Raw genomic sequence first — 17,865 nt, 5'->3', positions numbered from 1 at the left:
GTTCAGAAATCTTTACGAAGATTCGGAAGAAAAAATTCGCTCTCCGAATTTCGGTTGCGACACCGGACGTAGCGTCCGAATTTTATTCCGATTTCGTTACGATGTCGGTGCGATTGGTTTTCTGGATTGTGAAATAAGAAGACGAATTGTATTGGCCAACAGATGCTACTGTGGCTTAAGTAAGCAGTTTAAAAACAAAGCCACATCTCGTCAAACAAAAACAAAGCTTTGCAAAACACTGATACCAACCGTGCTAATGTATGGTTCCGAAGCCTGGCATTCAAAATATATTTTTCTAAAACGTGCAGTTTTGTTGCAAATGTATTGGCCACCACTGTAGGTCGGTCAATCAAATTAAACCCCATTTTCACGGTCTCTCAATAACGACTTTCTTCTATAACGTAGTAATTCGTCGGTCCCCAACTGCTACGTTATAGAGAAGTTCGACTGTATATTCATTTTATTGCCAGAACATCCAAACAAACTTTCAATGGCGCGCATGACATTGGTTGTGGTATCCTTCCTTTTCATTTCTCCAATGAACTTTAAACACGATACATGGCGGCAATGGGGATAACTGCCAGCTGCTCTCTAAGCAGTATTTCGTAAACAAGGAAAATAGAGTAGTGCTTCACATCGGTAAGTGACAGGGTCAATGTTTTTGTACCCACAATACTGCGACGACCGTTTTGATGCCTTTGGTTTGGGTATTAAGGGGAATCTTTTGGGTGTTATGGGAAAGCTAACAGGCTATAAAAAACGGAATACCAGATTAAATAATTGATTCAAATAAAATGGAGTGTCAAAAACCCTCTAGTGGAATTATGTAAGTGCCTCAGCACATATGGTCCGTTGAGTGACACTTTGTGACACGCGCTGTCACTGTAGGAATTCTGTAACTAATTTTTCGAGGACCGCGATCGAGGACTGCGAAGGCCGTTTTGATGCCTTGAGTTTAGGTATTAAGGGGGATCTTTCGAATGGTCTGGGTGTTATGGGAAATATTACGAGCTGTAAAAAACGGGTGCCACCGTGGTGCAATGGTATGCACGCCCGCCTTGCACGCAGAAGGTCGGCGGTTCGATTCCCCGGCCAGGCAACATCAAACATTTTTCAACGGTGGCAGAATACCCCTCAGTAATGTTGGCGACATTTCCTGAGTATTTCAGCCTTGAAAAACTTCTCCACAAGTGGTGTCTTAAGACACGCCGTTCGGACTCGGCGATAAACAGTAGGTCCCATATCATTGAGCTAAATATGAATCGGGGTGCACTCATTGATATGAGAGAAGTCTCCCTTGTCCCGTATGGGATGTTGTGGAACAATGTTTTTTTTTTAAAAAAACGGAATGCAAGATTACATAATTGACTTAAATGGAATGGAGTGTTAAAAAAACTCTAGTGGAATTCTGAAAAGGCCTCAGCACATATGTATGGTCCGTTAAGTGACACTCAAAAAGTCAAATTATGTTTAACTTTAATGAAACAGCCATATCGTTGTTTTTCAAAAAACTTAGCATCACGTTCACTTTTTTCATGTGGTTGTTGTAACGCGACACTCAAAGCACCATATGTGTCGATGCCTTAACTCATTTTTCTAGTTATGCGGCCCATACATTTACTGCCAAACTGTTGCTGCTGATGAAACCCTTGTGTGCGTGTGTGGCATTCCTTCAATCCATATTCCAAAAATGAGAAATTTTCCTCAAAAACATGGGTTTTAGTTGAAGTTTTTAATTTCGTCACAAACAATATTTGTTATTTTCATAAACTGGAACATTGGTGGCGTTTATTTAATTGGGATAGCTGTTACAATTTTGATTTTTCAAAATAGTCTGGCTTAATCCCTTTTGTTGTTTTAATATTTAAAACAACAAGTTTATTAGTGGAGAAGGTTTGGCATTGTTCGCCAAGGGGTAAGGCAAGGAAGACTAGTTTCGATCCACGCCACTGGATCTCATCAGTTCCCTTTGTTTCTTGTTTGTGGATATTCTCCACCGAAGTTATTTTTCAATAACTTCTTCAACAAGGAACTTTTTATACCCAAACATCAATCGTCAGCTCGAAGTATAAACGTAAACAAAGAAAACCCTTCAATGAGAAGTTTTTCTTTGGTAACCTAACACAACTCCGACGAAAGTGTTTACGAAACAAAGCAAACTGTTTCTTGATTACTTCGAAAGTAAACAAAATTCATCGGATTGAAAGGGTTTCATTTCCAAAATCAAATTTGTTTTGATTTCTATTATTCTATTAATAGCTGATAATTAGTAATAATTATTACTAATGTTGCAGATTTTGACAGTTGTATAAAGAAAAAATTGCTGAAGAAAATGTTTCAGCAACATTTAGTAAGTAAAAAGACACCCCTAATTATTACTAATGTTGCAGATTTTGACAGTTGCTGAAAAAGTTGATGAAAAAAATGTTTCAGCAACATTTAGTAAGTAAAAAGACACCCCTAATTATTACAAATGTTTGGAATTTTGGCAGTTGTACAAAGGAAAAGTTGCTGATAAATGTGTTTCAGCAACTTTTAGTAAGTGAGAGGACAAACCTATCAAAGACATAGAACAAATAAGACTAGACAAAATGCATACAACAAAAAATGTGTACGAAACTATGTATAGAAACATTACCCTTAACAGGTTGCAGTTAATTCAAAATCGCAACCAAGGAGGAACATTTCATGTAATGGTATCAGAAACGAGATTTATGAATTCAAGGATCTATTCAAGAATAAATCCATTTAAATTGGATCGGTAAATTCGGTTAAATACGTATAAATATATAAAAGAAAAAAATGTTATTTCACCATATCGTAACATAACATTATGTTAAATTCAAAAGCCATTCACTGAAGAATGATAGCAAAACAATGTGTGATCTTGTTGTATTTATGTCTTTGAACCTAAACTTCAAAATGCTGTCCTGCATGTCCATAGTAGGTGTGTTCGTTTACTCAACAATTTGTACAAATTTGTACAAGTTCAGTAACGGAAAAATTACGGAAATTGCAAAAACTCCAGCAAAAATGTCAAAATCAACGTATGTTGATGTATTTAGAAGCCAATGAACATGCTTCTAGTTTCTACTAGGCCAAATTGTATGACAGAAAACAGGAGAAGAGGGTGTTAATCTGCGCTATTTTTAAAGAGAAGTTGCTAGGTTTCGGAGTACGGGAACGCATTTTTAGCACTAAACGGGAAAAGTACTACAAGTAGTAATATTTTGCAGGTTCTGAACACACCTTTTGTCTATCAAAATTTTTTATTATGATGTCTCAACGAAAAAATCATTTTTTTTTTCATTTGTTAGTACATACTATGTACAATTAATACGATATATAGATAGTTTTACGATAACTTTCTAAATAAAGTTGTAAAGTTCTATATTGTCGTATATTGTTGATGACTAATTCAATTTACAACAAATTGTTTGAAAATTCATGTTCAATCAGCTGTACATATGCATCTACCTTGATTATTGTAATATTTTTGAAAGCAACAAAAAAATAAGTGTAAACACCGGGGTTTATTTCAGGATTTCGTCTAATCCAGTGGATTTTGGAGCGCAAGTGTAAACTTGGCATACACATTAGAGCTTTTTTGCCGGGTTAACCTTCTTTGTGAGGATTTACTTGACATATAACCAATGGAATTTACATTTGAAACCCAGTGGGTTTGGTAAATCCGGTTATATATAAACTAGAGATGAGCGCGTGCCTAAAAAATTAAGCACGAACATGCACGAACACGGACCAACATTTTTATGCACATTCACGCACAAACACGGCGTTTTTCGAGAAGGCACGAACACGCACACTCACGCACGAAATTATAAAAGAAGACAAATCGATATAGGTGTACATTTATTTGTTCAAAAAATATTCATAGGTACTTCTAATTTTTCTATTTTCATTTAACTTCTATTCTTATTTAAAAACATTATTTTGTCCAAGTTAGAGCTCAAAAGTTAGTACGTCTTTCGCTGAGAATATTTTCAGAAAAAAATTCCTGGCTAATTGTTCTAAATATGTGTTTTAGATTAGACTGTTTCCAAATGTTTAAAACATCAGCACTGTCAACTAAAGGTTTACAAAATTCACAACTTTTCAGCTTTTCGTGGTATTTTTAGAAGTGTTGGTTCTTATATTTCGTATGCCCATATTGGGCATCAATAACAGCTTGTAAACGATTCTGAATTTAATAAATAAGTTTCGGAATGTCATATTCCAATGGAATTTTTTGCTATCTTCTTAATGCATTTTATTTGAATTTTCAGGGTCGTCAGGCCCAAATTTCTTGACGATGTTGGTTAAGTAATTTTTTAAAACATCTAAATAAACTTCCTCTGTCATTGTTTCCTTCACTGCTTGATATGCAACCCCATACCATTACTGCCAGTTTTCCGAACTTTACGGTATGTATTAAATTTTTGTTTTCTATGGCTGAAAGGGGTTTTCGCAATACTTTTTGAGGCCCATTGATATAGTACAACACAATTTTAGTCTCATCAGAAAACATAAGGTCATCCAAATATTTAAGATGGCGTGACAAGTTGTCCGTAACAAGTCTGAATAGTTTCTGTATATTGTGCTGGCAAAGCAATGGTTTTTACCCAGTCACTCGGGACGAAGGCTTGTTATTATGTAGCACTTTTCTGACATTTCTATGTGACACACTTACTCCAAAATCTTTTTTTAATTAAAAAATCAATTTCTGGTGCTGCTTTGGGGCCTTTCGTCAATTTCTTTAATCATTCTCCTGTCAATTCGTGGGTTACTATTTGTGGCCTGCCATGTAACGTCTTTAGTTTGAGCCTTCATTCTCTCTCGGTGCGGTATATGATGTTGTATACAGTTCTCAGATTATGAGAGACGATTTAAGCGATTTCTCTGGCGGATTTACCATTATTATAATTGGAATAGACCAAATGTAGCATATTTATGTGATAAAAGTGATAAAAATCCTTAATTGCAAAAAATCGCCGGAAAAATCACACGATTTCATTGCACATTCATTCATTTTGCAATTATTTAGTTGACACCACAAAACCCGGTACCTATCCTTTTTGTCAGTTGTTTTTGTTATTTCCGAAAGATTTCTGCATTTATTGGCTTGACGTTGTCATTAAAAGGTTAATCAACATATACATATATACAAAAACCCCAAAATAATTGAAAGAATTTCTTAGTCCCAATTTACATTGGGCGAGCTTACTTGCGGCAATTGTCATTTTGTAGGAGAGAGAGGTGAGGCATATGGTAACCCTTTGCCTCTCAGCACCCTCTCTCACCTACAAACTGACAATTGCCGCAAGTAAACTCGCCTAATGTAAATTGGGACTTATATTAATTCCCATGGTACAATTATTACAGGTAAAAGCAAGTGTTGTTGTACAACAATCGATACAACAACCACATAGAAATTTGTTGTTGTACGTAATACTAGTGTCAACTTCATTTTTGAAAATTGTAAACAAAAATATAAAATATCAATGTGCTTTGAAGTGTCATAAATGTTGGTTTAATGAAATACAAATATATGTATGTAAATTCAATAAATGAATTAAAATTTAATGAAACTAACACCAATAATAATTCCACGTGGTACTATTCTTCAAAAATGTTGACAGTGGTAAGTATCACTGCATCTAAATATCCAGAATTACTAATAATTCATGGTTAATTTCAGATGGGGCACATTGAATCACAATTTTCAATTAACCAAATCCAAATATATTATATGCGAAGAAAAGATAAAATCCACGACTCATAATGAAGTTTGGGGCCAACGTGGTGCAATGGTTAGCACGTCTACTTGCACTCAGAAGGTCTGCGGTTCGAATCCCAGGCCAAGCAACATCAAATTTACAACGGTGGCAAATTTCCCCCTTAGTAATGCTGGCGACATTTCCTGAGTATTTCAGCCTTGAAAAACTTCTATACAAGTGGTGTCGTAAGACACGCCGTTCGGGCTCGGCGATAAAAAATAGATCCCATATCATTGGGCCAATATGAATCGGCGTGCACTCATTGATATGAGAGAAGTCTCCCTTGTCCCTTCGGGGATGTTGTGGGAACATATGTATGTATAATGATATTTATCAACATTAATGAATAAAAACCGCTAGAAACAAATCAAGAAAGCCGATGGTGAGGCAGTACGGCAGAAAACAACATATTTTCTGTAATAGGAAATGCAGCCGATGTTATTGCCAGGATAAGCAAACATCTCTATTTCTGAGTCCTTATACGGCATAAACAAATGAAACATCTCAATTCGATATATAAAATATATTTCGTTCTATGTATGTACATATGTTTTAAATAAAATCAGTGTGTTTGGACATTATCAGCAAAACTTGTTGACTGAATTTCTAGATGCAAAATGGGTTCACTATTTTCATTCTACAGATGTAAGGATAAAAAAGTGGTAACGAAAGGAGAGTTTAAACGTGCTTATAGTAAATTTAGTTTTACGAAATCTGCACGTGTGTTTATGTTCTGTTTAATCCATTGCTTGACGTTTTGTTTAGCTAAAAACAACAACCACATAGGATTGCTTTTGTGATGCCAACCACAGCATCACCTGAGACGAAACTGCTGTTCTGATACCTCTTCCTTAGCAAAAGGGGCATGCTAGGGATATTTTTAACAAATCTGCTTCGCCATAGTTGGCCAAAATAAAACGGCTGAGGTTCCATAATAGAAGGTTAACCATACTCTGCAATTATCTTATTCCGTATAATTCACAGTGCATCCAATTGAGAGATTCCATTCATAATATATTCCATCAGATCCTTGTCTGCAATGAGATATTTTTGCGTGCATAAATACCCACTTTACCATGAATAAATATAGCACTGTCCTGTATCCGCAAATTCCTGACACACCATTTTAAACGGCCCTTTGTTCTCTTACACCATCCTTACACCATTCGAAAGTTGTATTCTGCTGATCTATTTATTCGAAGTTCGCTTGTAAGTATTAGCCGTGAAGTCTGTAACTTCAAAAATATGGGTTTTATGTTTGTTTATCTGAAAGTAAAAAATATAAATATTAATTGACAATTAACGAAAAGAACAACATGTATGAAACTTCATATTGTTTTTGACACTAGTATTACGGGTGAATCTAATCAGCTGGGACTTGCTTTTACCTGTATTATTGTACCATGGATATAGCTGTTCTAAAAATACATAATTTTTATGCACATATTCAGACGAACCGGCTAAAATAACCGAAGTAACCCCCCAAAAATGTATGTTTACTTGAAGAGCTAAATTATACCTATTTTTTAAAAAATCTAACAAAATCGTAGCGCGTTTAGTAGAGTTATTCCAAGTTAGAGTCATTGTATGCTATGCAAAAATAGCCCATTTAACTCACATATGTAATTGAAAGCCCAACGGGAACGACCCCAACGAAAACTCTCTGATTTTTTGTTGAAGTTTTGTTCGAAGGGCGGCGGGTCCGGTTCGCAGGTTATTCGACCCGAAAGGCCAGATTTTTAAAAACCGGTTTAATTTTTCATTTGACTATTAGATCGCGATATCTCGAAAATGGTTAGCCTTTCTTAGAAATCATAAAGACCATTCTTGTAGACAATTGTTAAATCTACAACTTTTACTTTAGCCGGCTTTTGCTAAATCTTACAGTTTTTAAGAAAAATGAAAAAACAACAATGCCTCCAAAAATGACCTTTGACCCCGGATAAATTTTTTTGCACACATGGGAGCGATGGGGACTTTTAGGACGTTGCTTCTAATGGTAAAGACTGGCTCTCCACCAAAATTCAGTTTTGTGGGAATTTTTGCTATTTCCCCCTGCTGTTCTGCCTTTAAAACGATGAGACGGAAAAGCTATTTTCTAGAGGTTCATAACTTCTGAAGCAGCCAGTATCTTTTAATAGAACGCCTTAATTTTGGAGGAGTGGATGTTAGTCCTCGCAATGACGTGCAGTTTTTCCCATTTTGACGGAAGATTTCCACAAATATTTGAAAAATATATCTCGTAGCGTTACATTTTCATAGAATTTCGACTGTACGGTGACGAACCAACTCATCTGTAGAGTATTAAATCAATACTATAGCCATTTTGTTTGTTTTTGCTGAATATAAAATGATTAGTTAAAAAAATAAAAATACCTTTTTAACGCAAAAATTACCATTTTAGTACTTCTTGAAATTTTTAATTTTCCATCCCTGACACGATGCACAGAAAAATACTGGCAACACTGTTGTTAACAGTGCTGCCGTTCGAAAATTTTTTTTCGGCCCAAAATTTTCCTTAAAACGTGCCAAAATTAAAAATTAAAACAAAAAAATATATATTTCTCATAAATATCTTTTATTAGTATTAAAAAAATAAAAGAACATAACAAAGGACTTCACGTCCGTATTTAAAACAAAAATACTTAAGTAATTCAGGTGTATATTAAACATTAATATTATTAATAAAAAATATATAATATACTTATATAAATACATACATAAATTCAGTCCATTACATTCCATTTAATGTATTGTCGAGATCGAGTTTTATTTAAAAGTAACATTTTCATTGAGTAATTAAGGCGTGTATTAAATATACTATTAATAAAAATATATAATTATATATTCAGTCTTTATATATATATATATATAAACAAAAAACATATAAAAACAAAATTATTTTAGATTTTTAAATCTTTTTTGGCGGACCACACATAGTGGGGACTATTAACATTAATAAGTTCTTTACTTAACATAATACTAATCACGGTCTCTAGTTCTAGCTTATTTCTGAGTTTAGTTTTTATTAAGGATAGGGTGGAAAATTTCCGTTCAGCAAGGGCAGCGGCGGAACTATGTGGCAGTGACAACAAATTAAAAATAAAAGTTCCAAGATTTGCAAAACACTTTTCATTCAAGCCATTTTTAAATAATGCAAATTTTCCCCAGAAAACGTTAATATTTGTATCGTTAACGTTAATATTTGAAAGTACAGTTTCACTGAGTCTTAGCAAATTCCACTCTGTTACTATTAAATCGGGGTCACATTCTACAAGTCTGGGAAAATGTAATACAAGGTTCATAATAGGCAAGGTTCGTTAAAGTTGTTTTTGTCTTCTTTGTTATTAATCTAAAATATGTCTGTGGTTAATACTAATTTTTTATAGAAAAAGTCTTTCTACTTACTTGTCCATTGTTTTTATCTACTGAACAGTTTATAAACAAACATTTAAAACAACAAGGAAGAAGCAGCATGTCATTCTGTGCCACTAAATTATATAGAACGCCGCTAATAATGAAATGACGACTGCGTAATGTATCTTAAGATTCCGTTGCCACCAAATCATTATGAACTTCTGTGTTAGGTTTTAAACGGTGGCCACAATGCACGAATCCTTACCAAATACTTCAGTATGTCCCAATTTACATTAGGCGAGTTTACTTGCCGCAATTGTCAGTTTGTAGGTGAGAGAGGGGGCTGAGAGGCAAAGGGTTAGCATATGCCTCACCTCTCTCTCCATCAAACTGACAATTGCCGCAAGTAAACTCGCCTAATGTAAATTGGGACTTACATGAAAAATATATTTCAAAGACCAAATTTGATATTTTAGAAAATACTATTTAAAATTAGAATGAATACGGCCCAAAATTAAAATTAGTTTTCTTTCGGCCCAAATTTGTGCCGAAATGCCCAAAACGGCAACACTGGTTGTTAACCAAAATCTTGTCTTTTTGTTGTTGGAATCCGGAGAGTGAGAGTTCATTTTTGTTTTGTTGAGAGTTTCATTGGAAATGTTGCCAATGTTTAAAAAAATCATCTGCGTTGCCAATATAAATTTATCTTGAACCCTCTTTCGTGATTTGATTTCCGATTTCTCGCTCAGTCAGTGTTTTACACTAAACGTAAAAAAACATAAAAACGGAGACGGATGGCGGCGCACACCAAATAAAGATTTTATTTTTTGTGTTATTTCAATAAATCAGTGAAAAAATAAACAGAGAAGACCAAAGCCTATTAAATTGGAAATTAAATCTTGTGATACTATTTAGGAATACACCTTGATAAAAATACATAAGCCAAATTGAAATTGTGAAGATATTTGCGGTGCGTTATCTGTTGGCATTTATTGTGTGCTTGTAAGTTTGCTTAAAGGATTCAATTCTCGCCCTAAAATATTCCAAGGTGCACTAATCACCTCTGCACTTGAAATCCCACCGCCTTTTCAGAGAAACAGTTATTTGTTTTCACGTTGGTCGGAAGCTTGAACGGGAACCGGGACAAAAGAAAAAACAAACTTAGAAAGAAGTGAAGAAACCTGCAGGCATCATTGTGTTTTTGTTAAGTTGTGTGGAAAATTGTAGAGTAAATTGCCATACTCGTTAATCTCGGTGTTGTCGGTGTTGTTGTCGTCGTATTTTTTTATTGGTAAGATATTGGTCTCAGTACTTGCAGGCGTTTATAAGCTGTGCTGTAGTTACCCCATTACTGGGAGCAGGAGGCATTTTTATAATATCAAAGTAAGTATTCTAAATATGTATCCATTTATGTGCATTGCTATAAATGCGGCGGTATGGTCAGAGAATGTGGTGTTATTTTGCAGTTGAAGGATGTGAGCACATGATTGCATGCATTCGAGGCCATACGCACAATCTCGTGACGCACAGACAGTCACATTAGAACATCTATTGAATGGATGACTACCACAAGTCCAATCCTTCGACAATCGTATTTATGTGCGGCCTTGATTTCGGAAATACTTTTTGGTTGATATTATAACGACGTTGACATTCCTTTCCATCCAAATACATACACACACATTCACCCATTAAAGTTTCACGATGTGAGCGTGTGTACGTGAGAATCCCTTTGTGTTGCGGCGGCATTTATGACATTTGAGGCTCCTTTACGACGGGACTGGAAGCTCTTGCATGGAGTCTATAACAATGAAAAAAAAAACAATAAAAATAAGAACGAAATGAATCCTGTAGTCCTCTAGCAATGTGTTGGTCGATGAGCTCGGAGTTGACTGGTGACGTACATATTCGGCATGACTCATGCCTCATCTCAGGGACGTTGGTGGATGAGTAGCAATTACTAATCTCTATTTCTTAAAATGCCATAGAATCGAGACATGTACATACATATATCGTCACCATAAATGCCGGAAGACGTAACCCACAAAAATAAAATTTTACAGGAGAAGCAAAAAACGTTATAAAATGAAATCGGTGTTATAAAATAACGAAAATTATTAGTATCGTGTTTAAAGACAGAGAAGAAATATATTTTTGGAAAAAAATTAAATTTTTTTCCAGAATGTTAGAAGCTGTGTGGGTTACGTCTTTTGGTATTGTATTTTTCTGAAATGCTAAAAGACGTAACCCACAATATATTGAGTATACATTTGAAGAAACTAGTATAAATGAAAAATTATAAACAAATTAGAACTGGTTTATTGGCCTACGCGGTTAAGCGATCTTTAAACTAGCAATCTGACGGTGTTGGGTTCAATTTCCAGTCTTGACGTTAATATTTCAATGGACCACAATTAGGTGAACTGTCTATTCCAACCATCACTATAATTACTTATAATTTCAATTGTATTAGACGATATTAAATCTGGAATATTATATTTATTGTTGTATTTAAGTCAATTTATGGACAAAATATAGTTCATATAAATTAAGTGATATGTAACAGTTTAAATGTAACTTTTAATTGTCATAAGGAATGTTGTCGTAATGACAATCACTTGGAATTAAGCGTTTTAAGTCTTGCAGGTGTTGAAACTTTTAGGGAGGATCCACTGCCACAAAATTTCCGGAACTTCTTTATGGTAGAATCTGGAAGTCGTCTTTGATATAAGTTTTAAAAAAGATTATACTGCTAGGATCAAAAGCCAATGCTCGCAGTGACTGTATGATCTCCTGTCTTTTTGTATAAGTAAACCAATACAGAAAATTTGAGTTTTTCTCTGGACCTATTGATTACTACAATCAGTTGATTTCTATTACACCATGGGTTGGTTGACAAGACCATATTTTGAGCATATACACGTTTTCGTATCAACGTTCGTTCGTTGTTTCTCTTAGAAAAATTAACAATATCGAGACGAGCATTGCCTTCCCAATAACCACTTCCTTTTGTCCGGTTAACATATTGTTTTCCATATGTGCGTTTTAGATGTTTATTTAAATCCAGGCATAGGTCTTCTGTCATCATCTTCAATTATTTCAATTATGGATTTTTTCTCTAAGATCAGTAAAAACCGTCTAAAGTCAAAGTTATTGCTTTAAAAATTAACTAAAAGAATGGTATTTGCGATTTTTGAAAAAAGCTACCATTCTTGAGATATCGCCACCTTAGAGTCAAATACCACATATGGATAAATAAGCCGAGTAAGAGACAAAACTGTTAAAGTAACTACACCATGTGATAGGTATTTCTATAAGCTTTAATACGTTACCCATTTTGTAGTAATCGGTTCAGTAGAACCGGGTCTAACCCGGTTTTGAACCTGGACTTTCGGGTCAAATAACAGGTTAACCGAATCCGCCCCCGTGGAAATTATACATTAACTCAATAAGCCATCCCTCTGGTATTATAATTGCTGCAAAAATCAAAGAATACATTGTTTGTACTGCTGTTAATTTTGAAATAATGTGGGTTACGCCGTTTGTGTTTTATGAAAATTACTGTATGCTGTTACGTCTATTGGCATTTCTTGAATTGGATCGTTATTTTTAAACGTAGAAGCTTGAAATTTTGCCAGAGCATGTATTTTAGCTTAATATATCAGATTCCATCAAAAAACGAATTTCGATTTCCATGTCGGTTACGTCTTCCGGCATTTATGGTGACGATATGGAATAATTGGTCTTAAAAACAACAAATAGGGATAACTTAAATTTCTTCAATTTTTTTAAACGACGCCATTGATTTCCTTACGCAGAAAGCTGCCAAACCAAAACAAATAAAAACAAAACTCTAATACAGACCCCCCACCAAGACCATACAAACTCATGGTTCGTGAGTGAGAGTAGAGAGAAGAAAAAAGCTTCAGACAGGATAACTTAACCTTCGCATTGTTTATGGTCGGAGTTGTTGAAATGTTTACGGCAATGTTGATATCCTGTCATAGTTATCGACGTAAACGAAACTAAAGCAGACCAAATGTCCTGTGCTTTGTTTAAGCAGAGTCGTCAGTTTGTCGGCCCATTTTTATGTGGGTGTTTGACAATACACAAACATTCATACATACGTATTTAAAGCAATACTACATACACTTGGCGCCTCTATAATGACATTGATGGTTTACAGCAATATATATAAGGATTCCTTGAAAGGGAGAAGTGGGGAGGGGGTTACATTCATTGGCTTACGCACGCAATATACGACACACAAACACATACATACATACCAGATACCAATATCAAAATTCTATAAAACTGTCGATTACATGATTGCTAGAGCTCTCAGTAAGAGCAGAGAGAAATAAATTTACAAAGGACCCAATTATCAATTTCGATTGACACGTGTTTGTCGATGTTCAGACAATACACTAATTCCCTAAAGAATTGAACCCAGACACCAATACTGGAAACTTAATCAAACACAACAATAAAACTGGGAATATGCCAGCATTGACAACTTCTGCGAGAGTTGGATTGGATAGTCGGCAAGACCATGCACATATGTACATAAAAAACACACACACACATACTTGTATACATATATGTTCACGGTCTTGTCGAGTATTATTTTTCATAGGAAAGATGGAAACAGGGAATAATGAGCTATGTATAATTATATGACAAGGATGTTCAATTTTTACGTTGTAGAAAGGAAGAAAAAATTGATATATGGGACCAAACAATAAAATATGAGACACTTAAACGTGATTATTGGTTTTGACACGTACGACCCAAAAATTTAATACACACATAAATAAATGCATATGTACATATGTATATGAGAATGAATGAGCATTTTTAACTTTTAATAATCGGCTGGTGACTTTTTGAGCGAAGTGAAATGAATGGACAAATATCAATCTTTGTAAAAAACAAATTGCATTTGAAAGAAGAAAAGTGACACGAAGCCGCTACACAGCCGATATGTCTGATGAGCCTCTACCAAAAGCGAAACATGTCACATAGTGGAGGTTGTGTGGGTTCGAGTCTTCGGCTTTTCTTTTTCACTTGCAAAAATCATCGATCATTAAGCTCGACTCCAACGAGAAATTAATTAAAAGTGAGAAAATGTAGTTGGGTAAAAAAATCTAAGCTAATCCGTTTTAGGAATTCGTACTTGAATTATGTATTTAATTTTTCCGATTCACAGACGGACATAATCATTTACTTATGAACATTCACAGACAACAGCATAAGTTCAAAGTGTTGGGGAGAGCACCAACATTATTTTTATATGTGTTTAATGTGCAAATGTTTTTGATGGATGTACACTTAGAGAACTTGTTTATGCAGTTATTCAGCAAGATCTGCTATAATCGGACAGGGTCGGCCATGCTATACAGGGCGTGGATGTAAGAAAAACTTCTTATATACTTTTTGTCACAATTGAAGTACATGTATACATATATTTGTACATACGTACATACATACATTACCCATAACATTTGTTTTGTTGTTTTATTTAGGAATTTATCCTAAACATCTTAAAATGGTTTAAAAATAGTGTACCAGCATTAGTGGGTATTACTGAATTAAGTCTTTTTGGTGCCCGCGATAGGTTTAGCCATTGAATATTTCAAATTCAAATCCTCTTTCTTATTTAAATAAAAATCTTCTAAAAAAATGCATTTTAATATTTCGTAGATTATTCGGCTCGGATGCCCAGTCATATATGCATTTATTTGATCATAAATTAAGGTAGTTTATTCGGCTGGTACAACAATTGCTATTCCATATTCAAAACCAAAAAATGACGCAATTTTTAAGATGTTTAAGATAAATTCCTAAATAAAACAACAAAACAAATTTTAAAAATATTAATTTTGTATTTCTTTAGTGAAATAACCAATGTTTTACGCTGGTATAAAGGAAAAATGGTATTGCCAAATTTAAAAAAATAAGAAGAAATAATAATAATTCGAATCCCACTACCATATAGGACTTACAATTTTTGTAATTGGTCGTAGTTTAATAAAAAAAATCAAGAAAATCGAAGAGTACAATTATTGTTAAAATTGATTTTAAATATTAAATCGCGAAAATTGCATTCAGGCACAATGTGCAATTTTTTTCTATTTTTGATTCAATGGCTGATAAAACAACAAAACATATCAATAAAGATTTTTTTCAAGTTGGATCACTATTAACGTAATGAGTATTTCTTTGCATATAGTTTTTACAGAATTCGACTTTTTCAAGGCGCAATATCTCTGGAACCGTTTGTCAAAAAAAAAACAAAAAAAAAAAAAATCGGAAAATGTACTGAAATATTTTGTTGATGAAATATTTTGTTGCATCATCACAGCAGAAAATAACGGAAATCAAAAACCTTATTTTGAAATGTGTCCGATTTCACTCAGAAATCCCCATATGTAATTTGCTCTACTTTTCTGAGTTTTTAGTTGGCTCTTGTGTTGGTCGGAAACGTTACCGTTTATTATATATATAAAATTTTTAGTTTTGCTGTTCTACATTTTAAAACAACGAGTTTGTTTATAAATTACGAGGTAGTTAAAACTGATTTGCTTATTTTTTAACAAAAAAACCTTTGACACATTTAACAAATAACAAAAGATAACTTGTATTATTGGCCTATCCATATTGGGACAAACAAAACCTTCCACAAGTTACAAGAAATAAAAATAAGAATTCAGTTATGAATTAATATATTCGTGACAATTTTGTTATTATAGATAAATGTATGACGATGTAAGATAGATAAATTGTTTGCCATTCTTACAATGTGTGATATCTTTACTTAATCCCGGTCCACACTAGGGTAATTTCATTGAAATTTTAACATGATTCATCTGCACCCATATATTAAGTAGGGGCGAAACAGACAAATCTCTAGACTTCAAAGGCAATGTTGGAAAATTCAACGTCACATCCTGATGTAAAGGTGGTGTGAAATGCCGCCTTGCCACCCCTGTTCCTTGTTGTGTTGAAACGTGGCCCACAATCATTGTTATTATGGAAGCTGGTAAGTTTGGCAAACACGATTACAAAAGAAACAACGAAGAGAGTTTGGAAGACAACAGCAAAGCGCAGAACAGAATCACAAACCACCCCTAGGATGAATGGACAAACATAACAATAAAAACGCCAGGAACATGGACAACAACAAAGCAGTGCTTGCAGTCAGTAATGCAGCATCAGTCGCAGCTGCTCCTGAATCCTATGGACAATCTCAGGCCGATGTAAAAAACTATGTATGTGTGCCTGAGCAAAACAATAAAACACCAGAACAAAAAAGCCAAAGAATAGAAACCTTCAGAGCCAATTAATAAAAACAACAATACAACTGATTAATCACAAACCAAAACAAAATTGAAGGCCAGGAATGCAATTGCGGATATAGGTACATACATATATGAAAAAGACGCACGTGTTGCGAATTTTCTGAAAACAGAAAAACAAACACCCCATGCTTGTGGCGCATGTGTGAAAGTGATAGAAGGTCTTGTGGCTCGTTGAAATTTGAAAATGTCTACTTTGTGGTAAAACACTATCGTCCTTTACCAAGTCCTGACACCAACTGCAACACTAATTTGCCGATGTGTAATGCCGCCTCCGTGTACATCCCATACCGCATTATTGTGGCAAAATGATATCATAGACAATACTCGTAATATGTAGGTATATATGAATAGTCGGTTTGTTAATGTTGCCAGAATCATCATTAACATTATTTTTATATTTCTTTTTCCAAAAAAAGATCAATTCAAGTGTTCTGTCATTTCGCTTTATATGAATTTACTTTCTTTGCATTTACATCGGATTTGGCACTTATAGATACCAAAAAAGTGCCTAAGTTTGCTGCATTACAAGTATTGAATACCACGTGTATAGTGACGCATCCATGCACAAACCATACTATGTCAAACAGAGATTCCAGAATTAACATTTCCTATTCCAAATCTGGATGAAGAAAATCGATAATTCTTAAGTGTTATTGGTGGAATTTTTGGGCTTATTTAACTCGACCAATTTACAACCGATTTGTTTCGCGTTTGTCTCAAAATGTTTATATTTATTCAAGGAAGGTTTTGGCATATTTTTGTTAGATATCGCGAAAAATCCGAAAAAATTTGCAAACATATATTTTGAAAAAATTTCATTGCTTTCTCACATTTCGTAGGAGGCTTTTGTCATTTTTAGCGAAATGCGTATATGCACAAACTGTAAGTGACATTTTATACATTTGGTTTTATCAATATTAGAAAGTTCTAATACGACAATCAAATATTTAAAAGAAATTAAAAACATCCAAATTATCAACGATAGTGGTTCCGAGTGATGCAATTATTTTCGTTTATTATTTGGCAAAGTAAATACATTCCGGTGCTAATTTTGTGACCGTAAGTAATGACAAAAATGCCTTTGATGTTATTTTGTTATATATTTAATTATATTCTAGTACCGCGAGTCAGAAGATTCGAAATTACGCCAATTAATGGTATATAGGTGATCAACAATACACACAGCGCAGTGTTAATTTTGCCGTGTTGGGTGATTCAAAACATGGATCTTTACCAATTTTTTTCTGTAAGATTTTTATCAATTATTCTCCCAAAGTTTCGTCCGCTTTTTCCCGAATTCTTCAGCGGTAATCTTTATTGTAATTTCAATTAATTGATTATTCTTTTGCTATATTTATAAAAAAAACGTTTTT

At 34.2% G+C, this 17,865-nt stretch overlaps 1 protein-coding gene across 3 annotated transcripts in view; it reads left to right on the top strand.

Annotated features, from left to right (window-relative positions):
* The first annotated feature begins 9,769 nt into the window (after window positions 1-9,769).
* Window positions 9,770-17,865, top strand: part of uzip (beta-pore-forming protein unzipped) — a 48,913-nt gene continuing 40,817 nt past the window's right edge. The window contains exons 1-2 of one of the 3 annotated variants that reach the window (XM_073957450.1): window positions 9,878-10,133; window positions 10,224-10,514. The gene's annotated coding sequence lies outside the window, so the exon portion shown is untranslated. Of the gene's footprint in view, window positions 10,515-17,865 lie in introns of all 3 variants that reach the window. The other 2 variants (XM_073957451.1, XM_073957449.1) reach the window with 2 other exon arrangements.

Source organism: Musca autumnalis, unplaced genomic scaffold (assembly GCF_047663935.1).
Source record: "Musca autumnalis isolate F117 unplaced genomic scaffold, ASM4766393v1 scaffold_5, whole genome shotgun sequence".
NCBI lineage: Eukaryota > Metazoa > Arthropoda > Insecta > Diptera > Muscidae > Musca > Musca autumnalis.
This window is presented reverse-complemented; position numbering and strand designations above follow the sequence as displayed.